Genomic DNA, 27,291 nt, shown 5'->3' on the forward strand with positions numbered 1-27,291 from the left:
CAAATAAAAGCAAACTAAGTGACTGATATGATCACAGTGAATTTTGAAAATTAGGGCTTCATAATAATGACACCTTTTCCCTATAAGATACAATTGTTTTGTGACATGTCAAATCACAGTGTTGGGAATGTATGAAGGGAAAGAGTTACTGTAAGTACTCACGTCAGTGGTATGATTCTACTGCCTTAGTTCATTGGCTTCCACAGCAGTTCTTGTGAGGCAGTTCACATGGAAACCTGAACATCACTAGACTGATAAGCCCTCATACGGACTTGCAAAAGTAATTTTCAGTAATCTTTGAGGGGAAAAATTGCATTTGGGGGATGGAGGGAAGCTAAGCCGTTCGTGCATCTTATTTTATTGAGTATGCAAGCAATAGAGTACATGGAAATACAACTTTTGATCCATTGCATTGTGCTTAAGAACAAACTGCTCACAAGGTATTGTGAGAAAGTTAGTCTCCCACATAAAAGAGCTTTTCAGAATTTTCTCCAAATGTTCCTAGAAAAAGAGACACCCATTTTAACATGCTCTAACATTTTTTCACTGTTCTTTTTTTTAAAAAACAAATCTCAAGTTTCTTTATAGTCAACCAAAGTTACTCTTTAAATGCACACTCCAATAGGCAGGGCCAGTGGATTATAGCTTCAGAAGAGTGACGCCAATTTCCATCAGCAAGGCTTCCTTTTTCTTGTGGACACCGTGTAATAGATGGTAACATTTTCCTGACGATTTCACTCATAAAAATATCAGTTTCACTCTTATTCTTATGATTGCTTCATACTCTGAGTTAGGCAGGGCTAAACAGATTGAAAAAAAAATCAAGTCATTTTAACATTGCCTCAGATTCAAGCCATCTTTCTGTTTGGAGTCCTCATTATCACGGGTTTTAAATCCCAGGCCCTCCATCAGTTCTGCTGTGGTAAGATATATTCATTTGCAGCAACACATTGCCATTGGGTATAGGTGGGTGTCTTTCCTCAAACAAAAGAACCCCACAAGATTGACTAGGTAACGCTACCAGAATGGCTATCATTCTGCTAGAGGTGGCGCCTTCGAGGTTGTTAAAGCACTAGCAGACTAGTATAGTAGAAGCAGCCATTAAATCCACCTGTAATATACTTTCAAACCCGTTTTGGCTCCGTCGTGGGTTCTTAAGTGTGTGTTTGGGGGGAGAACAAGTATTGGTCATGACTACCCTGTACCTTTCCTAAGTGGAAGGGGTTCCCAGTTAAATGGCAATGATTATGGATAAGAATAGTGGGGGTGAGAGGGTATTGGTATGGAAAATGGGCTACAGGTTATGATGGCAAAGGTCTATTCTAACTTATTGAGCAAACAAAGCCAACAGGGAGGAATTTAAAGACACAAAAGCCTGACATTGCATATTCTGCCTAGCTCATTATTCAAGCTTCCCAGCTCCCACTCTCTCAGCATTCTACTCTAAGCAAACCCTTGAACTACTCATCCTCCTAGATCATTATGCAATATCGCTTAGGGTAACAGAAGCTTCCCTGTTTCTTTCTAAATATATTTTTTTGTGGTTAGAAAATTAGAGAAATGACATGGCTGACCTTCCTAAATGTGAAGGCCTTGTTTGGGGAAGTGCACAGGTCATATGGCACAGCAGCCCCCCTATCACTTTGTGATCGGCAATTGCAAAATGCCTGTGTTAGTCAGAATCAGAGCTAGACAAGTGAAGCACAAAACTGGCTTGTGGGAGGCAGTGCTATAATAAGCATGGGGCATAGGCACTACAGTGCTGTTAGTTCAATCAGCAATTTGTGAAAGAAAAGAGTAGAGCAGCTTGTAATGCGATTTGAATGCAAAACGTATGCTACAAAACCTTAACAAGACAAAGAAATATAAGAGGACCATTTTAAACTTAGCAACACCTCCAACTGCAGATGAAGTTAACACTGCCAATCTTTCCATTAAAGCGACTGGTTTTCAGGGGTCGTACAATGTGCTTGGCATTCGAGTTCTCAGCTGAAGAGTTAACATTTCCTTCCCCTCCCCCATCCTCGCCTCCTTTTTTGGTGTGGCGATTTTCATTTTATTCCAGATCTATATATGGTTCTAGTGCAGAGAGATAGAGGGAAAGGGGATATGGCATTTACTGTGCTGTACTCAGCGGACCAGCATTAACATTAAAGCAAGGCTTTATGGAGATGTGTTGGGGAAGAGGACAGCTATGCACAGAGCAACACTTAAGACGGTTCTTGCACTCGTAAGTGTATGGAGCAGGTGTCACCAGCACCGCTGTATAACGACATAAAGGACAATGATAGGCTGTGACCTTGTCCTTGTCTGTCCTAGCTGGCGGGCTGCAGCAGGGGTGCATGCTGCAAAAGGAAATAGATAAGCCTTTCCCCCCTTGGGCCTGGGATGTATCCTGCCTGCTTGTGCTCTCCACACTTTCCCTATATTGTCTCTCTCTCACTCCCATAGGAAGAGCACAATAGTTACACCAAACAACTGTCGTGCCGTACTGGATTTGCATGTGTCCCTCGGATTCCTTTGCTAAGCTAGCAGACCTGGGAACTTTTCGTGAAACCATTTTGCTGACATTCTCTGTAATAAACATCGCAGCCAAATTGTTAAAGGCCCCTGAAAAATGTAGGTCACATGAAGGACCAGACTCTTAGATCTGGAATGGCCCTTTTGCACCACCCTCGTGGCACTAAGGGGCTGTAAAGCTGACTTAATCAGCCTCTGGAGGATTTCCCCTATGTAGGGGGACTCTCTGAGTGGAACGGAGCTCTGCAAAAATGTGCCCTCACCATGTCACATTTTCGTTAGCTATTCCCTCTAGGCCAGGGGGCTCTACATCCATCTCCTCATACACTAGGAGAAATGGGGCATGGGTGTCCTTCCCCCCAGGCTGATCCTTGATTGACAGGACAGGGGCCAAAGACTGCCAAGCATACCTTCAAGACACTGGCGCATGTGTATGTGCACGCACACACACACACACACACACACACACACACATAGAGTTCCTTCCACAAGAAAATGGTGTCTTTCGTGACAGCTCCATTAATTACTGCAGTCAAGTGCTGAAGAGTGGACAAAGACCTACAAGGAAGCAGTACTGCAGTTCCCGTGTTCTAAACAACCTTGGCTACATCGTTATATTCAAATCTTATGTCCTATCCTTAAAAAGTATGTTGTCCCTCGCTGGCTAGTACAATTCACGGTAGTTTTTTCACCCTAAAGTATTTGCCATACAAAGAAAAAGCATGGTCATTTCATCCACTTTCAGAAAAGGTTTTAGGTTTCCTCTTTCAAGAAGTGTGTTCGAAGAAGGCATTTATCATGCTAGCTAAATTAGCCAATACCATTAATACACTAGCAACATGGAAAAATCATGTAATCAGCTGTACAATTTTAGCTTTAAGAAAGATTGAGAATGAAAACTTTAAGAGTGAGACTGAAACCAGAATAATAATTTCTTTCCACCTGTCCTTTCAGGGCACTCAAGTTCAAGGTATTGCTTTATTTTCTTCCGTGTAAACGACGAAGTCTGTGACGGTGGATAATTTAGTGCGGATGCTTTGCAATTGTAGTTTCAGTGAGGTGCCGTGTGATTTTTCACTTCCAGTCCTAAACTACTGTAAGCTGATAAAGGGTCTTAGCTCTCTATGAACAGAAGGAGCTGTACTTTGCTGGTGGGTGAAATGATTCTTTTCTGAAGCATGTGAAAAGAATCGAATGTGATCATGTCATTAAAGCCAGCAGGAACTATTCTGTCTCCTGCCCTAGCTTCCTCTACTCTTGTGCAACAAGGGCTGGGGGGGGGCATTTACCCAGCACAAGCACAATGTAAGGTCACCATAAGTAGCCCTAAGTTGGTTCCTCTGGAAGCGGCTCATTTCCTTCACCACTGCGACAAAGACCTAAATGGAACTGTCGCTCATGTCTGCAAACCAGTCAGCCCATCTTCTTACAATTAGTTCGTTAGTAGTTCTTAGCTAGTCATTCAAGATACATGTAACCCCCAGGGAGCTTATCTTGGTACCAGGGTCTCTGTGTGCTAGTAATTCAGGGAGAAGCATGCTGTTCCTTGGGGGCGTGAGTGGGCCCAGGGCGGACTCAGCGACTGCTAGAGGGAGCGACACCATTTTGAGCGACAGGGATCCTTCAGCTTGGGGAGTTAGGTGTGCTTGGATGGGCACCAGCGGGCCAGCTCAGTGGAGGAGCAGTGTCTGAGGAATGGGACCCGGGGGGGAGGAGGGGGGTGTTAGTGTTCAAATCACTGACAAGAAAAAGCCCCAGGAAAGTAGAGGTCCTCAGTGAGATGTCTCTCCCCCTCCCCAGAGCACTGTGAAAGGAGAGAAACTCTGGAGCCAGCCGCTGGAAGGGCAGGACTTGCTGTATGGTGAGCTCATGTGTCCCAGGTGTGCACGCAGGGTGCCTCTGACAGCCGGCCTCTGGGTACCTGGAAGCAATATCCCTAAGCTTGGTCCTTGGTTCAGGGCTTATAGGATTGTGTTGGGATGATGCCTGCCAAGCGTGGCTTGTTTAGCCTAACCAAAAGGCGGCAGAGGGGAGATGATTGCTCTCGATAAATACATCAGAAGGGTAAACACCAGGGAGGGAGAGGAAGTATCTAAGTTCAGCGCCAAAGTGGACACAAGAACCAATAGGTATAAATTGGCCATCGGGAAGTTTGGACTTGAAATTAGATGACGGTTTCTAACCATCAGAGGAGTGAAGTTCTGCACTAGCCTTCCAAGGGGAGCCGTGGGGCAAAAAAAAAACTAGCTGGCTTCAAAACTGAGCTTGATAAAATTATGGCAGGGCTGGTCTGATGGGACGGTCTAATTTGGCAATTAACTGATCTTTGACTACTAGAGGTAAATACGCCCAATGGCCTGTGATGGGATGTTAGATGGGCTGGGCTCTGAGTTACTACAGGGAATTCTTTCCCAGGTGTCTGGCTGCTGGGTCTTGCGCACAGGGTTTAGCTGATCACCATATTTGGGGTCAGGAAGAAATTTTCTCCCTGAGCAGATTGGCTGAGGCCCTGGGGTATTTTCACCTTCTTCTGCAGCACGGGTCACTTGCTGGTGGATTCTCTGTACCTTGAAGTCTTTAAACCATGATTTGAGGACTTCACTAACTCAGTCATAGGTTAGGGGTTTATTACAGGAGTAAGCGGGTGAGGTTCTGTGGCCTGCGTTGTGCAGGAGGTCAGATTACATGATTATAATGGTCCCTTCTGACTTTTAAGGCTATGCGTCTAACTGCAATTGTCAACCACTCTGCAGTGCCAGAGGAGTCCAGATTCAGCTCTAAACCTGATGATCATTTGTGGAGCTGTGAATGCGCCATCTTTTAATTACAGAATCAGGGAAATTGTTTGGGATACCCCCTATTCCCTGAACTGTGTTCTCAAGCCAGGGGCAAGGATTTGGGAATTTCATTACCTACTTACTGTCTATGAAACCTGTGGGGTACTTACCATTTAATTCCACATGTGAGTCTTCTGGGCTGTACTGAACCAAGTCAGCCACATCGCCTGTCCTGCTGCAGAACATATCATTGTCAAGGGCCCCTAGGAAGCAGACCTACCAACAGGACAAGAAATTTTACGCCTGCTATATCAGGTTATTTGACAGGGGAAATTCCTGGTTATTATCAGCATGGAAAGGGCACTGGTGAACCTGAGAGTATAGTTTTACACTGTTAATGTAATTTTTACTTCTTATTCAATACAATTAATTACTCTTTTGAATATATTGTGTATGTTGGTGTTAGTCCTTGGAAATTTCCAACTATCTGGCAAGTCACTTGGGTTACCCTGCAGTTAGAATTTTCTTCCCAAGCTTCCCTACGGATCCTGCCAGGAATTTCAGCACATTTTTTTCAATCAGCTATAGTATTAATTTATTCTAAAGCATTGCAGTGTTTTTTGTTTTGCGGACTTAGGGTACCAAATATCTGTTTCTATGTGACAGACTGCACCAACACCCACATATGTCTACTTGGAATCTTGGTTCAAATACAGGTCAGCAATGAAACTCAGGAGACTTACATTCATTCCCAGCTCTGCCACAGACTTCCTGTGTGACCTTGGGCAAGTCATATATTCACAGTCTGCACCACTTCCCTGTCTGTAATATGGGGTTGACACTCTTTGTGTCTGTCTTGTCTCTGCACCTTGTAAGCTCTTCAGGGCAGGGTCTGTCTTTTATTCTGTGTTTTTACAGCACCTAGCACAATGGGTTCTCCAGGTTAGGGTCTCCAGGCACTACTTCAATACAAATAATGACAATGAGTTTGGCGTATAGCTAAGCAAAGGCAGTTTTGTTTCTCAGCAGGTTTGTGTGAGCTGTTTTTGGTTTCAGTTCACATAGGTTCTCTCACTTCCTGAGTTTCCCTTTGACTTTCAGGTTTCTGCCTATTTTCCACCTGAAGCCATAAACTGGCTCAGGTTGGCAAAAAAAAAAAAAAAAAAAAAAAAAAAAAAAATTGCAAAATGCAGTGAAACAGTCTGTGAAGGTGGTCTGAGTTTCTGGTTCGTAACAACCCCCTGAGTTACGCAGGTGAAACTGTTCTTGGGCTTTGTCTCAAATCTTTTTCACAGCGCTAGTTTTCTCAAGCTACAAAATTTAGATCCAGTGTTCAGACCCCAACCTGGGGCTGTTTCCAGATGAAGAAATTTTGTTTGGGCCCGTTCCTAATCTGGTGGTCGCTCATTCTTGGCTTCTTTGTTAGTGCATATTTTCATACTGGGTCATCCCTGTTCAAAAGAGGTTACAGCAGTCAGAATTGGTTGAGCTTGCTTAACTTTACACCGAATTCATCTTGACCTCTGACTAATACCAGATTTGAATGTGGCCAAAAGTAGGAACGCTGAAATTCATCCTAAAAATTGGTAAGCGGAGTGGTTGGACTCTGTACAACCTGCTTCACTGATGTGGTTTCGTTACATTCTGGGCTTCCAGGGTTATACTTAGGATGAAGGATATAGCCTGAAGTCATTTTCAAGAGCCTGATACTGGGTGATTGTCCATGAGAAACTTTTTAGATTTAGAGATTTTGCCTGAATCTATCCTGCTGAAGTCAAAGTGGAGCTGCAGTTTTTTCCAGAGATGCTCTTAGAGAGCCAAAAGGGGCGTTTCAACTCCAGTGAGGATAGTGATCGACTCAGGACCCCAGTAAGCAGGCAGTCAACGGCAAAACAAACCACAAGAGCTGGGGTTCAAGCTCCATTTGGCATAAATGCTGTTGTCAGCCAGGTTTTATTTTACTTTAATTTTGTGTCCATGTGTCAAAAGGGCCTTAACTGTTGGACCTACACTTGATTCTGTGTAAAACATTCACAACTGGATCAATTGTCCAGTAATGAGTTTTTGTTGCGGATGGCTCCTGAATGCCAACCTGGCTTTCCAAAAGGATGCCAGATGATATCAGCGCTGCTCACCCCTTGCTCCCTGATTTCTGTTTAGAATATGCAGATCTCTTGAGTGGAAGCACCGGGCTTTGTGTTAATTAATGCAACATGCAGGAGCCAACCTTTCGTCTTGGGTATCTCTACACTCCTGGAGGCATGTAGAGTACAAACTCCATACCCCCAGCTTGTATGGATAGCAACAGCGACGTAGTGAAGCCTGGCTTAGAAAGTAGAGTGCCTTAGCTGCCTGAGCCCCCAGGGTCTACATCCGACACGGGCTCTGTATGTGCGTAAGCAAGGCCTCCCACGTCTGCTGCTGGACCCTTTGTTGCCACAGTGAAGGTCTCTATCAGTGGGGAAAGTCTCCGGCATCAGCGAAAAACTTGAGCATCCTGAGTTCACAGTGAACCATACACAACTGGTCTACAGTTCCCTGGTCTGCAGTTAGCAAGGTGCAGTCACTATATATCATTTTTATATGCTGCCTAGCCTAAGGTCGACACGTGCCCAGACCCCCTGGTGTTGAACATCTTTTTCTGTGGGGCTAAGTTCATTTTATTTTGCTTCTGACCGACAAAACAACCAAAACAGCAATCCAGCCAGCCTAGCAAACAACCCCTCTGTGACCCAAAGTGATGAAAATGAAATCACAGGAGGAAATGGGCAAATCCCTGCCACGTCCCTACAAAATTAACTAAGGAGAGGAAACATCCTCATCTTCATCTCTGTTTTCTGCTACATGTCTGCCTGTCTGCAGGTATGGCAAATTAAGATCCGTCTTTGAAGGACTTGCAAGTTGGCTTTTTCAGTTGAATGGACGGACGGTTCTGAACCTTAGCACATAAATAAACAAACATCATCCTGTTTCAGTGACATCAGACATTCTGTTTTGGTCAGACTTTTACAGTATAAAAGATTAGAAACCCGAGTAACTTTTTAAAAACACGTAAGACTCTCATATGCACTGAACTGCAATAGTTATTCTTGATTTATGCCTGGGTACATTCAGGAAGTTCAGTGATAATTTTTGCTCTCCTTTTTTCTTTCAAACAAACCAGAAAATTACACAGGCTGAGTTCACACCTTTAAAAACCAGGTGCTGTCTGACGCCTGTATTTCTTTCTACATAATATTCTGAAATGCTCATTCTCGGTAACTTCAGTATGACCAGCTGAGTGGTGCTGAGCCTCCACAACTTCCATGGAAGTTAATGACAGTTGCAGGTGCTCAGCAGCTGCCTTATGAACACTTCCTGGAAGTTTCTGAGTGCCCTTAATTCCCACTGATGCCGATAGGCATCAAGGGTGCTGAACACCACACAGAATCAGGCCCTAGGTTCTCAGCATTGCATAGGATCAGACCCTGATGTTGTAACTGATTTGTAGAATGGATTCATCCTGAGACTTTGCAATGTCCTATAAGAAAAAGTCACCTCCTAGCACCCTGGTATGACTGAGTGGTCCCACTGCCTGACTGAGCAACCTCTTTGTGATGGTGACTGATGGTGCTGAAAACGATTTGTTCCAAGACCCCCGATACCTACGCACAGAAGGGAAACAAGAAGAATGGACTGAGTGCTTTTGTCATTATTGTAAAGGATGCCCTCATTTTCTCATGCTTTTATTATTTGCCCACCACAAGTCCGAAGTCCTGCATTATGGCCACCATATTTCCAAGCTAACAAGCCCATCGTTGTAGATTTTCAACCAATTGGTTGAACAATGCGCTGCCCTCCCTTTGCCACAGCCAGTACTCCAGGAAGCTCTCTCACCAACCTCTGGCTGGACCTGAATGCTATCTTTTTTAGAGATACAGCGTGTAAAGAAGTGTTATTGCCAATTTACAAACTGCTCCTGACAGCAGGAGTTTTGCTCAGTTTCTACAGTCGTGATCTGGATGGGTTGGGATACCATTTCGTATTCATTTTATATTCCCTAGCACTTTGTTAAAGAAGAGCATACGTATTTTCTGCCGTGTTTTATATCGAAGCCTGCGATCTTGCGTCCTTATTGCTAGTTGTCTTCTAGCTTCATTGTATGTGTTCCTAGCTGGGAAGTTTACAATCAGAGCAGCTAAATCTATTGTTACAGTGGTTTGACAAACTATTTATTTTACTTTTATTTTTTGGCTTTGGTCTCCAGCGAGATGTCACAGCTATAGCATATTTACTAGTCACTGCTTGCCCCAGCCAGCTGAGGAGTTGGGCCGGAGTGAAAGCAGCTGTTTCCGAGCAGCGTGCATGGTTTGTGCTCATTCTCAATTCCCAGTGAGCAGGATCCTTCAGCGGTGATGGAGTAGCTGCGAGTTTCAGTCTATCTGTCACTGCTCGACTGTTTTACTGTGCACACAATGCACTGATGGGCGACATCACTCAACTGCAACAAGTCCGGCTACAAAAGCAAGTAGCAGCAATTTGTAGCCTCAATGCAGCCATTTAATCATTCCCAGCACTTCCCTGGTTGCCACTCTGGATAAACTAACTTGAGAATTAAGAACAAATATTTGACTTTTTTCCCCCTATAATTTTACGCAGCCCTGTTTAGACTGTACCGTACTTAACAGGAGACCTTTGCCCTTTAGTTAAAAGCTGTGACCAGGAAATCCCACCTCCTCGTAATGAGCTTTTTGTTCAGCTTACAGGGAGGGATTTGCACTCAACTCTTGCACTACAAATGCTTTGTCTGCATGGCTTTTTTATTCAGCTGATGAATAAAAAAGCAAACCCCAACCTCTATACATGTTTCAGTCTCTATTAAGACAACAAAGAGCTCTAAATGCATGTCCTAGCAACGGCAACAATTTTAAAAAAAGAGAAAGAAAAGAAGGAAAACATGGCCATTTAGCTGAGCTGCTTTCCATAGCTGTCCCTTAATGCTTCTGTCAAAAAACCAAAATGCTTTTGAATATCATAATATGTACTTCTGGGTAAAAGGACAAATAGCATTTTTGGAATCAATATTATGCTCTTTCTACTGTGAAACAATCATACAAGCAGCGGCTTCTGTCAAGTCTTTACTTGCTTATATGTTTTTGATCACATGCTGGGTTCTTTCCTACTCCAGTAGCCTTGAAAGTGTTTTTCCCCCCTTCTTTTTTTGTTGTTGTTGTTTGCCTCAGTGAACTCTTAGCTTCCTCTAATCTCTTGTTCTTTCTTTCTAATCATTACATATGCTTAATAACAATAGACTGCAGACACCAACATCAAATTACAACCAGGCTGAAACTCAGTGGATCGAAGGCAGTCACAACAAGAGATGATAGCACAGGGCTCATGAAATACTTAACTTAGAGCAAGCAAACTGGAGTCAAGCTAAAAGTGGCTTCGCTTCCTAAAGAGCAAGAATAAACCCCGTGTATGTGTGTAGATAGCAGGATGGATTCTCCATACCATTACACTGCTCATCTGCCAATTTTATGCCAGTGTAACTCCATTGACGTGTTACACTGGCATAAAAATCAGTCTAGCAGAGTGGAGCATGAGGCTCAGTGTCATCACGGTATTTGTAATGAACAAATAACTCAACACAGGAACCAGACCTCTGCACAGGGGTTATGCGGGCCATCCCAATTGGGTTCCAACATAAACCTACCACAGTCTCAATGTGGGGCTCAAAAAAGTAAGCAGGCTTCAGTGGGTCACGAGTGCCCTCCCTTTTGCTATGGCTAAACAGGAAAGAGGATGGGCCCACACTTTTCTCGGTCGTCACATGGGATCGGGGGCTACAGTATGGAAAAATGTTGAGAGCCATCGAACTACATCACACCTGTACGTGCCTCATATGCTGGCCATGCCACATATTTTTCACTGCCCCCCCACTCAAAATGCTTTTTAATTGGTACTCTTTGTTGTAACCCTGGTACCTGCAAAGTCAGGCATCACAGCAACCTGACTCCAACAGAGCAGGCCTTCAAAGGAGACAGAAATTGTATCTAACACACTTTTAGAAACCTCCAGTTTACCTAATTGTACAAAAGAGTGTAGTGATTTTTAAGGTCTGCTATCTTGTGATTTTCCAGAGCTGGAAGCACACAAACAAACACGTCGCTCATTGTTTTTTGGGTGTCTAACTCACCCATTTCCAGCTTGGAGGATTGAATAGTGCCTATCCTGTATTCACGATCAGTGTAACGAAAGAAAGAGAAGAGGAAGTAAATGTTTTTCTGGCAGGTTATTTTCTGTTTGTTATTTAACAGTGGCTGTGTGTTGCTGCTTAGAGACTTGACGTGTGAGCTGCAGTTTGGGGAGAGAGAGATCATCTGAGCTGGGAGAAAAGGTGGCACCTTGCATTCTTCCTCACTGCTATTCCCCGGTGACTGTTGTCATATATCTCCCTAAGACCAGATAGAATCATCGACCTCTGCCCTTACACATGGCGAAGCGTTGGAGGGCTACGTTCAATGCTATGCCACCATTTCAGGGGTAGATTCGTCCTCAGGATGCTTCTTTGTCTCTCTGCCTATGGAAGCTCATGGACTATGCAGCTCTGAAAGCCCCACACTGGGGAAGTTGTTGGATCCAGGCTTTGGCCTCAACTGAGCAGAAATTATTTGTTGGTGAAAGAGTGACAGAGCTCTGTGTAAGCTCAAAAGCTTGTCTCTTTCAGTAACAGAAGTTGCTCTAACAAAATATATTACCTCACCCACCTTGTCTCTCTCATGTCCTGGGACCAACAGGGCTACAACAACAGAAATTATCTGAAAACCATAACGTACTGGAGGATTTTAAGAACTGCATCTATTCATTAGTTGCTATGTGAACATTCTTCACTGTAAGCTCTTTGGAGCAGGGGATCATCTTTTTGTTCTGTGTTTGTTCAGCACCTAGCACAGTGAGGTCCCGCTTCTTTGGTGCAATGGTAACACAAATAATGGATACTAACATTAAAATGGGAGACCACCTCGGCTGTGCTATGCTCCAACTATTTAAGACTTAGTAGTGGGCAGATTCTTTTCCAACCGCACTTCCAAACTGTATTGTTTTCTATTACTTTGTAGCGCACCAGGCCTGGTGTCATAGTTATGCTACCCTCATTATACACACTTTCTCATACCTACTTTCATAAAATTACCAGCGTCCACGTCTCTCACAGAAAGTTTTGTAATGAATTTGGGTTTTATATTTTTTTTCCCCAGCTATAAACAGCAGAAACCCCCCTTCAGGCACTTCACTAGACCTTTTATCCATACGCAGGAAAAAGAATTGATTGATTTTGAAGTTAAACGTCGGCATCTGCTGTTATTCAAAACCAGGACCTTGCATACACTCATCCGCCATGCTTTCAGCTCAGCCACCAGTGTGCTGCAAATGAAGACAAGCTGTTGTCAAATGAGAAATGCAAAATAGTCAATCTGTTTGTCTGTTTAATGTAACTGGGAACATAAGCTGCTAAAAATGCTACCATTCTGCATTGTCAGATGGGAGACACTCTCCAACAAACGAAAGCCTAATGACCCATTTTACTCAGGCGCTCTGGAGTTCCTCCTAATGGTATTTTCCATATGCACTTCAACATGCTTTTAACTGAAACTGCAAATGGTACTATTTTCTATCTAACACAAGTGTGTAATCTGTGTAGCATATTTTTTTCCTCTGGCACCATGAAGGAATGCTGATGTTCAAGGCGTCTTGAAACAGTGAGCATATTGCTCAAGCATCTGATGCTCATCTTCTCTTTACACCTGTCATTGTGCTGTATTAAAGGGAAAAAATCAAGTCATTAACCATGATAGATATGTTTTTAATAAGAAAGTGTTGTGCCTCACCAGGCAGATAAATAGCGAGTCTTAAGATATCTTCAGAGCCCTAGCATACAATTACAGAATGAAGTTAAAGATACCGAGTACTCTTCAAAGACTACTGTAACTTGTGAAGATTAGGTCTCTCTCAATTACCCAAGCTGCACTTCTTCAAGAATTTTCCAGCAGCGTAAAATTGCTAATTTGACTTTTACTCTGAAAGTTCCTAATCCCCCCACAGATAATTATGGGTGAAATGTTGGCTCGGCAAAGTATTATTTGGCCTACAAAACAAACCTTGTCGATTTCTCCTCACTCCCATCCCCCTCAAAAAGCCTTTTTTAACAAATAGCATCAAAGGGGGAGGGAGGAGTAATTTTATGTTGCTTGGCTATTTTATCCAGTATTTATATATTGTTTGTGGGGTGGAAGTTTAATGGACCTGGTTTTAAAACATTCTTTATCCTAAAACCCCACAGGATTTATTACATACTTTGGAGTAACAAAAGATCGACCACACCATTAGCTTTATTGTTTTCTCTTCTGAAAAAATGGCCATGTTCTGAACCGACTGTGTTTATACTTCCAAGGTGCTTTAAATGGTCCATAATTTTAGATCTATACAAACCTGTTGTTATCACATGTGTATTATTGTAAATTATTTAAATCAGCAATGTTCAATCACAACACGCAGGTGGCTGGAAATGTTATTTATGCTAAAGAAATCAATTTCACATTGCTGGATGTGTCTGGAAGTCTCATCCTTCTAGTATCCCCCCTTGCAGTCATTGTCCCACATTTAGGCATCAGGATATTGACAGATAGGCTAGATTCGATGACCCCAAAAAGAATATTAAAGCATCTTTAAACTCCCCCTTTCTCACAAGAAAAAGAAATCTTATTGGTCCTCAGTCTGCTGCTCTTAATGACAGTGTAATATTTTTACTCTGGAAATGGAATATACAGAGTAAGTACTACCCATGGGGCCAAATATTCAGCTGGTGTAAATCGATATAGCTTCACTATATATATATAGCTCACTGGAGTGGGACTGATTTACAGCAGACGAGCATTGGGCCCATTGTGTGTAAGAGGCGCAAAACCTGGCTCACTGAAATCAATCATGAGCCCACTGTGTTTAACTGTATCAAAACCAGATTCACACCTACCACTTACACTTCCCTGCAAACTAAATTAAATGGAACTAACTTTTTGGAGACATGTTAGAAAACAAAGAGCGTAATTATCCCAGCTCAATATAGTGGGAACAAACAGACTGAGATAATGCTTCAGTGTGTTGGATTCCTGTGCTCAGGGAGGGACAGAAGCAGCAAAGAGGAGGGTATGGAATGTGCTGTATGGGTTAATACATTGGCCAGTCAGCTCCAGGATTACAGAGAAATTTAATATGATCTTGGAATTATCTGCTCAGTACCAAGTAGACATTAGTACATAGTTAAAAAATAGAACATTTGCTCTTCAGCATAAAGTCTGGCAACTGAGAGGGAGATTTCAAGCTGGAAGAAAAAAAAATATTCCTCTTTTACTTGCTATATGCCTCCCTCTTGCATAAAAAAAAGAAAGGTCCTTCCATGACAGATCAAAAGTCATGCGAGTAATGTTGCATTGCCTGAATGCAATTCAGCTGCCTGAATTATACTTGGCCTCTGAATAATAAATAGGGAATTTCTAGAACCACAAGCTCATTAATGAGCACTAATTCAGAACTGATGGCACAATGTTCACTAATTTAAGCAATGTAGACAATGAAGGTTCTCAACTCTGGTACAAAGAGTGACCTACAGAATCTTGTGGAATGAGTAATTACAGCTAATATCCATTTCAGCTTCTATTAGAACATCCAATAAAACAAGGTCATGACAACAGGCAAGGATCACATCCCTGCAAGCACCACAGTTGAGAGAGACAGAGTCACCCTGGAGCAGGTGGACTGTTTTCTATTAGTTGAGCTCCTCAATGAATAAGGATTCTGACAGCTCCCCAGAGAACTGCAGGAGGCTTACAATTGTTCAGCCGTCTATGACATCACTAGTAGGCTCTCGTAAGTTGGGGATGATTTTCAAGAACACAAAGGTTAGGCTTGGCTGGTTTTTGGTTTGATCCATAACTAACAATGGCTCTAAAAGCAGAACATATACTACTGACTTAGGGTTTATTCTTTTGGGAGACGCGGCTATTAAAGTTTGCTGTGTGTGAATTGCTGATTTAATAATGGAGGATGCACCTAGCATTTATAGCATAGGTCACAATGAAGAAAAAAGTTGACAGAAGAAATGGGACAGTGTCAAATGGCTGCAGTTCGAAAGAGCAACAGCAGAACAGATTGCCTGCAAACTCTGTTACTTACTAGAAAATTGTTTTAAAAACCAGAGAGAACTTGGTCAAATACTCAAAATACCTGATCTGCAAAAACGTTTGGTTCTATTTTCATTATTTGTAAGTACTTGGGTGATTGACAAATATATGCAATAACACTCACAAATTCCCAAAGTTGAAAAATTGCAGCAAGACTGATTTTCATCCCCCAAATGCTTCTGGCTGACAGATTTTTATTGACTTGAATGACCATTCATACAATACCAATTCATATTCAGCGCGATCAACTTGCAAACAACTAACAGGTTGAAAATTGTTTATCAAAATCATTTGGGGGAAACACTTAGAAATCAGGAAGGGGTCGCAAATGAGTCACTAACCAAAGCAGGCTCTAGCTGCAGAACAAATATCATTTATGACAAATAGTTTGACCTGCTCATAAAATCAACTTTACAGGCTAGATCTCTGGTTCTGTTAAGAGTTCATGATGATGCTCTAGCAGTGCAAAGCAGCCTTAATGTGTGCTTACCCAGCAAAGAGAGGATTCCTCCAGTATGGAGAAATCCTTTGGTGCTACAAGACTGGCATAACAACTCCAGTCTGTATACTCCAGCGCTCTCCTGCTGCTGTGGATCACCTTGTGACCATGGGCTCCTAGTTGTAAGAGGACAGTCCTGAACCTTACTCCTAGCTCTAGGTGCTTTATAATTTATACACAACCATAGCATAGAAATACCAAGTACAAGAACTTGTATCGATCACGTCGAGCATTGCCACAAAAACCACCCTACAGAAATAGCAACCAACCTCTTCTGGCTATCACACCCGTCATTCCATCCCCAACGGATGAGCCTGGGAGCCTGAGTATCACTGGTTTAGGACTTAGTAGGCAAAACCCAACTCCACTCAGGGTGTCTACACTGCAATCAGAGGTGCGACTGCAGCACACGTAGAAAGACCCAACATACCTTTGATCTAGCTGGCTTGAATAACAATAGCAATGAAACCGTCACCGCACAGTCTGTGCAAGTCTGACCAGGACTCAAAGGGCTGGGAGTCAGTGCAGGCTATCGAGAATTGGTGTAACATACTGTCTGGATGAAGCACCACTTAGTAACCCTTTCTGATTAGGGCCCTGGACAAAGCCCTGGGAGCCCTTCCATTGACTTCCTTGGGCTTTGGATCAGGCCTCAGGGCCAAGTTACGATCTGCTGGCACAAACCTATGTTCCCATGTGGAGTTCGGATGACTTCAGTAGCACTAATGAAATTAGTGTTTGCAGCAATGGTCCGACCACAGTCACTGTACCATCAAAAGAAGAGCAAGAATTTCTATTATTGTTGGGTATGCCAATTTACTCGTTGGCATGAGGAATTCTTTCCTACAGAACTTGAGGGGAAAAGTGTTTTTAAAGTCCAGGCATTTTTAACGTTTCCAGTTTCAAGCACAACACAAAGTTTTGTGTACAAGCTAGTAGGGAGTTCTGCTTTCTGTTATAATGTGTTGATAGCTATTTCTTTTCTGTTTAACTTTAAGGGACCTTGGTGGATACGGTGAGGTTTACAGCTCAAATAACTATTTAATAAGTAAGCCTTTTCTCCCCTAGATTTTGATAAAATATTGTATAGTTAAAAATATTTTATTTGGATTCATATCTCATTTTAAAGTGTTTCTCATAATAGCTGACAGAAGTTGAACTTCAGTTAACTATTTCTTGTTCGGTACTAAAAGAAAAAAAAAGGTTGAACATAGCTTCTGACACGTGAAGCATGACTACAGGGAAATGAAAACAAATGTTGGTACAATTCATAAAGGAAAAAGAATTTAAGGTTTGGGTTTTTTTTTTTATAAATTTGTTCCCAGCTCTAAATGCATGCCATAAATTAATAGGTCATCAACATTTAGCTAGCAGCAAGTAATTTTGTGTGAAAATATTCATACAGAATATAACCTCAGCCACAAATTGGCTGAAAGTGAAGTATTTGAATGCTTTGCAAAATTCATACCCGACAACTTCAAGCTTCAACAAAACGGAAAATCTTCTCTGTCTCTGTACTTAACTCCTAGGATTTAGGAAATTGACTAATAATGCAAATAACCAAAGGTTAATAGGCTGGTGCCGTAACTGAAACATACACGATAGCTTAAAGGATATTCATTGCACATGTATCTGGTCAGCTGGCAAAATCTGTGGATACATGAGAGACTGCTCTGAACTTTGCAGGTAGAGACACAGTGAAAGAAGTGAAATCCATTCTCGAAGAAATCAGAAACATGACATTTTGGCTCCTCTATCTGAATGCAACTAGTCCATCTGAATGCAACTAGTTTCTGGAGAACGCTTGTCCACATCACAAAAACCATTCTTTAGCCCATATAAGTGCCTCTGCTCAGGCACAGCTAAGGCCTGGAGTTACAGGGGTGTCTCAGGACAGCAACTGGCAGACAGTGTGGGGAATCTTGCACAACACCTCTCTGCACTATGCTTCACACTAAGCACTGCATTCAATATGTCAACATGTACATATATATTCTTCAAGCAATGGGGTGAGGCAATATTATCTTTGAGAAACTGCAAATCCTAACAGTCTCCTCACAGGGGAAAATACTGCCTTGAGCAATCCCTGGGAGTTTTCCAAATATCCTTGTCAAATGATTTAAATACTGCACAGTGATACTACTGAAGCTGGTACCAAGTTACTCTTGGCGGGATTAGGCAGTTGCTGGCAGGAATTGAGTGGATGTGCTGTTCCTGCTTCAGCAGAGTATGGGAGGAGCACTGCTGTTGATGGGGGCAAAAGTTTCAACTGGGGAGCTTGGCGGAATGCCCACCGACAGCGTTACCTCCTGAGGGGACTCTATGGGTTTCAAATTTTGGCCCCCATCTGATTCAAACTGGAGACCTATGGGCTCTCCCTGCATGGGAAACCCTGTAGAAGTGTGTTCAGCCAAAAATAACTCCCATCCTCATCAGAACAGCGTTCCTCCCTCTTAAAACAATTTCTGTGTGTCAATCCCCAGGGGAGAAAATGGTATTTATGAATTTACCTGCTCTGCTTTAAAACAAAAAAACAGAGATTTAGGCTGATGTGTTTTCTCACTTTATTGACATATCCTTAATACGTCCACTCGGCTGCAATTTCAGTTAAAAAGTTGTAAAAGTCTATCAGTGAATCAGGCAGGCTATTTTAGAGAGGTTTGAGAAAAGGATAAAGTATTGCCTATCTTTTCAGCAACAGCAGTGATATATTTAAGAAGAATATAAGAAGCCAAGAGGGAGAAAGAATCATCTAATGGATAGGTCACACTGACTGAGACTTGGAAGACCTGAATTCAATCCCAGGCTCAGACCCAGACTTCCTATGAGGCCTTGGGAAAGTCACCTTGCCTACCCTCTGCCTCAACTTTCCATCTGTGAAATGGGAATAGTATTGCCCTGCCTCAGAGGGGCATTGTGAGGATAAACAAAATAAATGACCATGAGGTGCTAAGACACTGTGCTGATGTACCTAAAAGGAAAAACCCTGGTAAGTTTTATCAAACCTGTGCCTTCCCAATGGAGAATTCACACCCCCTACTATATTTGCAAGTGATTTGCCAGTTTAGTTGTCAATGATTCAAGTGATGAGTCTCCCACCACCTCCCTTAGGAGACTATTCCTCACTCTAATGGACCTCTAGTGCCTCCTGCTATTCAGCCAAAACATTCCTTGGCTCAATTTCATTCCATTACTCTTAGTTATATCTCCATGTACCATCTTGATGTACTTAATATCATCTGTAATTTTTTTTTTTTTGAAAGAGAGTTAAAATCTACGTTACCAAGGTACATAAAAAGAGGTAAATAAAAGATAAAATTTTCTGCAAATATTATTTTCTGAGGGGAATTATAAGCAAATAAACCCAGAATCAAGGGGGCACTGGTGAAAGGGTCAAAGTTGAATGATCAAAAATGTCTTTACCCTCCTGAACTCCCCTCCTGCTCTCCAAATAATCCATTTTTTATAGGAATTCCATTGAGGTGCAACAAAATCCACTTTTGGCTTATAGTGGAGAAGTTAGAAAGCCAATGTGGGACAAATTCTCTGATGGTTTATATGGGCACAGCTCCATTAGTTTCAGTAGAGTCACCTGTTTACACCAGCAGCTAATTTGTCCCTTCAATTCTACCCTTATGTGATACCAAAATGTCTATGCTGGATTACAGAATTCAGCACACCTAAGCACGCAATGGGTCATGGAAACACACCCTGGGCCTAGTCTTGCCCATAGAAGTCAATGAAAGTTCCACACACAGAGGTCTTGTCGGGTTGAGAGCCATGTCATTCTATTGAACTGATTATCCCCAAATGACCCAGTTTATGTCCAACTGCAAAACTCTCTTCTCTCGTCCAGAAGCTTGCAGCGGTCTCTGCTTGTGAATTTGGGGCAATAAACTGGAAGACTGCCTTTACAGTAATACGCCTGGGAATAAAATCTTTCCAGAATGCCCAGAGCCACGTAGAGGCATCATCATTTTGGGGAGACTACCACGGAGCTATAAAGGAAGGAAAAAATGTGCCACAGTCTGCAACAGAGGACATCTCTGGAGGCTGGTGATGACTCTGCCATCTCTTTATCGTCAGCCATGCTAAGAACACGTTTATGTCACTGCTGGTGCCACAGCTGAGATGCTGTAGGTCAGGGATGTCTGGGGGGATGCTGGTTTATTGTGTTTGTTTGGGAGCAGCGACAATTTAAGGCACCTCAAGACCCACAGCAAATGGTTCATTTCCTCCATCTCCAGTATGCTGTTAAGGACAAGCATGTCCAAACATGTTCCCTTCTCGCAGGAAGATGGCAGGTGGCTCACCTCAGCTCCATGTCAAGTCCTGGTAGTTAAAATCCACATTGCAACTAAGTTTACTGCTGCTGAAATTCTGTTGCATGCAACAATTGCATGGCTGGTTACACCACAGAAGACTACGTCAGATCCTCAGCAGGTCTAAATGGTACAAGTCACTGGAGCCAGCACAGCAATGTTGCTTTACACCAGCTGAGAATCTGGCTCTCCACCCTGATCTGCTTTAATGCTGGCATGGGGACTAAGGCTTTCTCTGTCATTTCCTGCATTGCATGCTGAGCTGTAGATACGAAGGTGGGACACAGCCAAAGGCCTGGGTTGGTACCCTCCCACCTTCTCCTCCAAGCATGTTCCTAAACTTAAATCAAACTAGTTACGCTATTTTAACCACTTTGACAGATTTTGTGGGTATTATTATGCGAAATCTAGCTCTGCTTCGCATCAACTTTCCCATCAATTATAATAAAAAAAAAGGGTGTGTCATTAAACAAAACACATATTTTTGTTCGGCTGACAACACGGCACAGCTAAATAGCAGAGCACGTCCCGTGTTGGAAGAAGACTAATGGTTCACATCAAAATAACAACTTGTATCTGCTGATTGCACAATAAAGGAACTCTGTAACATGCTGGGTGCCTCAAATCTCCTAATTATAATAGCTAAGATTATGAAGAGCAGCTCAGTGTGATTTTCAGATCCAGAGGATTTTATAGCCAGTATGCTCTGTGCTCTCCGCTCACTATGTACACATGCAAGCACTTTTCAACTGAGGGGCAAAAAGATTTAATATATGTTTCTATTTTACGTTCATTTTACTTCTTGATCCTCCCAGACTTTCTCCTGCTGCATCCTCCTCCCCTTATCACATACCGCTGATCACCTCCATTTTAATAATTTGCCTCCAGCTGGGAAACTGGAATAGAAGCGCCTTTTGAATTTGACACCAATACTGCTGTGTGGATTAGCTAACAATGGAAATGCAGCATGAGCTGCAAAGATGCCATCCCATACTCCAGAGGTCAATTGAGATACCGTGACAATGTTCTCAACAGCCCAGCTTGGAATTCTGAGCCCACTGCTGGACCAGTGTACAAAAGCCACAGCCAAAGCAAATTCCCACTAAATAGGTGGCAGAGGCTGCAGAGAACCCACACAGGGAAATTCACAACTTCCCACACCCCACAGCGCGGAGCTCCACGGTGGTGCTGTACAGCGGAGTACGGAAGTAAGAGGATGTGACTGTGTTTGGGTTTAGGTTTGTGTGTGCTTTCACTTGGCCAAATACTTATATGCGGGCAACACAGTGCCACATCCACTATGCCTCTAGGCCATGTGGCAATGCACGGCGCTCTGCTGTACTCCTGTAGCAGAGGAGGTCAAGATTCCATGCTCCAACCCGGTCCTGTTGGACTGGCTTTACACATAGAGGAAAACCATTCTATTCAGGCTTTTTGCCTACATCTAGGATTTAGCCCTTGGTTAACTGCCATAGTTAAAGAAAGTCAATTTGGGATTTAGGTACTTTTTAACATTCTCGATGGGTCAAGATACACTGTCTGAGGGCTAAGCTCATGAAAACCAACTGTACTGTCCTCTGGAAGAGTGTATAAAACAACTGTTGAAAGCAGAACTAGCCACAGAGAGCAACAAATTACTTCAGTCAATCAGCAGGCAACTGACATTTCTGCAGAAAAAGGACCAGATTTTAAACGTATTCAGGCACCTAAAGATGCAGAAAGGTACCTAATGGGATTTTTCCAAAGCACTTAGGTGCCTAACTCCATGTGATTTCACTGAGAGTTAGGTGACCAGATACTTTTGAAAAATCTCATTAGCTGTGCAACTTTCAGCACCTAAACATCTTTAAAAATTGGGCCCAAAGTCCCCACCATTCCTGCACTATCTTTTATTGTAGTGAGTGAGATCTAGCTCCCTATCTATCTAGCATTTTCTATAGTGCTCATCACAGTAGTATCTTGGTACTTGACTCCAGACATTGCAAATATTATTGTATTAAATGTTCAAATTTTGTTATGGGAAACGTTTCTATACAATCCTTCTACATAATTTCTGCAGCACACTAAATCAGTTTTTCCATCTAAAAGAATAGCTTTCCAAGCGCTACATTAGAACACTTGTATAGTTGCAGGAATAATGAAAATAACCTCTTGGAACCTTCCCCTTAAAAGCATATGTCCTACTGAAAGATTCTCATATTTTATTGGTATAACCCTATTTGAGACTATAAGAATTGTAGCAACATTGCTTAAAGAACCATACCGCTGTTTGCTCAACTATGAAAACAAAAAATGGGAAGCGAGGTATATATGTCCAAATCAAGGGAATAGCTGACTGTTAAACCAATCCCACAAATTAGTTGTGAAATGAAGGAAATGAAGTGGAAGATGTGCATGGCTATGGAAAAACAGCTAAATTAATTTACATGGGGGGGGGGAGGGAATAATAAACATTATAAGCGTAGGTACAGTCCTAACACAGAATTAGTCTCCTCATTCGAAGTAAATGTAGAGTGTGTGTGAGAGATGCTTATGAAAATGTTTAATTGCAACTCCACGTTCGCAGCTAGGTTCATGTATTCGTTCACAGACCCAATCCTCTTCTCGTTGCAGTCAATGGGAGGAAGAACAGTTGACTACGTGTCACTCTAGGAGCTCTCCAGTTCATCCAGGCTGAATTCTTACAAAGTCCTGAACCTCAGGAAAAGAAACATTGGCTAATGAAGATGAACTTTAAGGTGCCGCACCTAATTAATTTGATCTTTTAATGAAACACTTTCCAAATGAAGTAAACGTTAAAAGTTACACGGATAGTTACTTCAGGCCATTTGTTAATAACTAAATAAACAATTGATTTTTAAAATTTTTATTTCAAGTCTTTTTCAAAATGTTATGTCAGTCTATTAAAATAAATAATAACAACCACAAAATCTTCAGGTAATTTATCTTAACAGCTTGTTTTCTCATGTTGAGAGAGGCTAGCTGCAGCAAAATGACACATAGGCAAAGATTTAAGGTGACCAGGTTTCAAAGCAGAAAAAACTTGCATGTAGGGCTGGTCAAAAAATGCTTGATGACATAGAAGCTGGTATCAATTTTTGTTGAAATTTGTGTGTGTGTGTGTTCACACAGGGGACAGGTTGTTGGGATCCATGGAGATGTACATGATAGTGTTTTGGCAGCTGGAAAGGGGAAAAGAAAAGAGTCCCCACATCTCCCTCTTCTCTTCATTCACTAAGCCAATCATGGAATCATGGAAGATTAGGGTTGGAAGGGACCTCAGGAGGTCATCTAGTCAAACACTCAGCACAAAGCAGGACCAAATCACCCCAGCCAGGGCTCTGTCAAGCCGTACCTTAAAAACCTCTGAGGATGGAGATTCCACCACCTCTTTAGGTAACCCATTCCAGTGCTTGACTGCCCTCCTAGTGAAAACGTTTTTCCTAATATCCACCTAGACCTCCCCCACTGCAGCTTGAGACCATTGCTCCTTGTTCTGCCATCTGTCACCACTGAGAACAGCCTAACTCTATCCTTCCTGGTAGTTGAAGGCCGCTATCAAATCCCCCCTCACTCGTCTCTTCTGCAGACTAAATACGCCCAGTTCCCTCAGCCTCACCTCATAAGTCATGTGTCCCAGTCCCCTAATCATTTTCATTGCCCTCCACTGGTCTTTCTCCAATTTGTCCACATCCTTTCTGCAGTGGGCAGCCCAAAACTGTACACGGTACTCCAGCTGTGGCCTCACTAGTGCTGAATGGAGGGGAATAATCACCTCCCTCAGTCTGCTGGCAATGCTCCAACTAATGCAGCACAATATGCCTTCTTGGCAATAAGGGCACACTGTTGACTCATATCCAGGTTCTTGTCCACTTTAACCCTCAGGTCCTTTTCTCCAGAACTGCTGCCTAGCCAGTTAGTCCCAATTTGTAGCAGTGCACAGGATTCTTTCGTCTTAAGTGCAGGACTCTTGTCCTTGTTGAACCTCATCAGATTTCTTATGGCCCAAACCTCCAATTTATTTAGGTCACTCTGTATCCTATCCCTACGCCTCTAGTGTATCTACTACTCCCCCCAGCTTAGTGTCATTTGCAAACTTGTTGAGGGTGCAATCCACCCCATTATCCAGATCAGTAATGAAAATGTTGAACAACACTGGCCCCAGGACCGATCCCTGGGGCACTCCGCTTGATACAGGTTGCCAACTAGACATTGAGCTGTTGATCACTACCCATTCAGTCCAATGATCTAGCCAGCTTTCTATCCACCTTATAGTCCATCCCCTTTTCTTGTCCTTCTCTGTAACCCTTTGTATTTTATTTTACATATGGCGTGAGCGGGCCTGAGAATACATACAGAATTGCAATCAGTAGAAGTCCCTTCCATGACTACTTTTTTTTTCCTCTGAAAGAAAGTAGGTTGCACTAATAATGACTCAGCTTGATTCTGCTGGAGAATTACTACAGTATTTACCAAAAAAAAAAAAAAAAAAAATTAAAAGATGTATTTATATTTTAAAAGACACTAACACAAGGGGTTAAAAAAATCAAATGCAATGTCAGAAATGTCCACGGTGCATAGCATTTACTTGATACACATTAGTGTTTTTGGCTTTGTCTAATAAGTTGGAATGCCTCACTTGCTGAACTTTTGCCCTCATCCCACCCCCATTCTATTCTCTCCCCATCCCAGATAAGAAAGCAAGAAAGAAAAAGAAAAACGGTTCAGCTAGTCAGTTTTTTTTAGGGCTTGTGGAAGTTATGGGGCCTTGCATGGAGAAGGCATTATATTTTTTGATCTGCAGCCAGATTCTTAATGAAATAGGAGGGCAGGAGGGAGGCTAATGTGATTCAGCATCTAAAAGCAAGCAGTTGCATCAATAATCTTTAGCATTGGCACTTGTGCTAAGACAGAGTTTAGAAGACAAGTTGTCACTGTGATTTGGGGGCCTTTCATTTATTCAATATAACTCCATTAGGTTTTGGAAGCATAAACAGGTAGTAGGGTTTTGTGAAAGTAATACTCTTAAACCAGCATATAATTAAAATTGAGCTCTTTGGAGAATAGTTCTACTATATGTTATTAGAGGTGACCTTTCTCTTATCAAACACCACTGAATATCACTATTTGTTTTAACTTTCCCAGTTTCAATTTAACCAACACAGCTATGAAGCAACAGACTGAAGAATTAAGCACACACTTGAGCTTGTGCTACTTCTAATTCTTCTCTGTGTTAACCTCTTATTTTTCAGAGTTACTGCAGAGGAATCTCTTAGCCTCCAAGTGGGCAAGGAAAGCAAACTTCTGTTTCACTTCCTTAGGGAAGTTTTTTTTTTTTTTTTTTAATGGACAAAACATCAGGGTAAGTTAGGTTCAAGGAAGCCTTTTTTTCCCCCCTCAGCTGGAATAGTGTATAAAACCAAACGTGATTGACCTGTAAGTCTAGGCTTTGCAAATCTGCCCATGAAATGTGTTCAGTTAGAGTGAAATTCACCCCAATAAAGAAGGCTGACATTAGAGTCTATGCACTTCTTAATTCCCACTTCAACCCTCTATATGGAGTATAAGTGTATCTTAAATTGTACACAGGGGCCTGTGTGGGCCTTCTGCACAGGGCTGAGTTTCACCCTCGAAGCTCAATTTATTGAAGTGCTGAGTGGCCTTTCTTACCATTGACATGAGGTGCTCTAAAAGGTGCTCTGCACCTAGCAGCATCAGGCTTTCAATGCTTTCCAAATACCACGTGTGAAATGAGATACTGTACCCAACCGCCCAACCTCCACCCTCAGTCCCCTCAGGCAAACGTGAACACTGTGCAATAGCAACGACACCCGAAAAGCCTCCTGTTCTTGCATGAGCTGTGATATAAAAGCCAGAATGTGAGACTGAAAATTAACTTAAGCAATAGAAAGGTTATGCTGATTAGACATGAAAAACCAAGCCATCCCAGCAAAGATTGGAACATTATTGAACAAGTGCAAAAAGCACATTTATCTCTGTCACATAGGAAATCCGGATGGAAGAAGTTAAAAGAAGAGCCAGTGTGCTAGAGTCAAAGCAGTATGAACCTTAGTCTCCCACTTAGCCTTAAGAATTAGTATAATGAGCTTTTAAATAACAACTTAAGAGGTGCTTCTCACAGGTTGGCCATTGAATGTGTACCTTAGTCCGAGAGAGAGATTTCAATCCCTCCCCCCTCCACTGACCACATAAAGCTTGTATTTTGGCAATGATAAACTTTATCTAAAAAGCAAAAACAAACAGAAAAATCAACACCTCCTTGTTTAACATTAACACGGTGAATCACTTTTCTGAAATGTTAAAGATATTTCTTCCTTCTGGTGTACAAAAAAAAATGGAGATTGTCACCAGCAAAAGCTGCTTCTGCAAAACTGTTAATTTTCTTCTTTATTGTACATTCTGCATACAGTGTCTTGTGTAGCTGTCAGGGGCCTGTTTATTAGTGTGTCCATTAAAATAACTCAATACATTTATCTGCTTCTGAGTAGTGAGAATAAAAACTTGCCATGTGAAGTAGACTAAAGAAACATGAATTACTTTACGAGCCAGACAAGCAACATACTCAATTCCACCCTCTAAGTTGTCAGAGGCTCCATTTTTTATGACTTTCTGCATTTGTTGCCACTAATGTGGTTTGAATTGTCTCCTTTCTGGTAACATAGAGCTGTTGTCATGCTACTTGTTTGTGTCCTGCATTAATCTTCCTCAACCTCAAGTGATAAAATAACCTCACCCTCAATAAATTAGTAAGGAGTAATAATTTATGAGGGCAAATATTTTGGAGAATCATTTTGAATTCCTAGTTAGTGTCTTTCCCTCTTGTATAGTTCTGCTCTTTAATTGTATTTATTTGTTTCAAGTGGTTTTAGTTCAGTGACATCTAGACCGTTCTGACGGTGAAAGGTAAAGAAGTAAAGAGATGACCTCTAGGATGG

At 42.2% G+C, this 27,291-nt stretch overlaps 1 protein-coding gene across 1 annotated transcript in view; it reads right to left on the reverse strand.

Moving 5' to 3' along the window:
• Window positions 1-389: 389 nt before the first annotated feature.
• The window catches only part of MAF (MAF bZIP transcription factor), a 193,363-nt gene continuing 166,461 nt past the window's right edge, over window positions 390-27,291 (reverse strand). The window contains exons 3-4 of the mRNA XM_067540129.1: window positions 5,468-5,573; window positions 390-800 (exon numbers count right to left, since the gene is read on the reverse strand). The gene's annotated coding sequence lies outside the window, so the exon portion shown is untranslated. The remainder of the gene's footprint in view (window positions 801-5,467; window positions 5,574-27,291) is intronic.

The sequence above is a fragment of the Emydura macquarii genome, unplaced genomic scaffold (genome assembly GCF_026122565.2).
Source record: "Emydura macquarii macquarii isolate MOO-44397 ecotype Brisbane River unplaced genomic scaffold, CSIRO-AGI_Emac_v2 contig_561, whole genome shotgun sequence".
Classification (NCBI taxonomy): domain Eukaryota; kingdom Metazoa; phylum Chordata; order Testudines; family Chelidae; genus Emydura; species Emydura macquarii.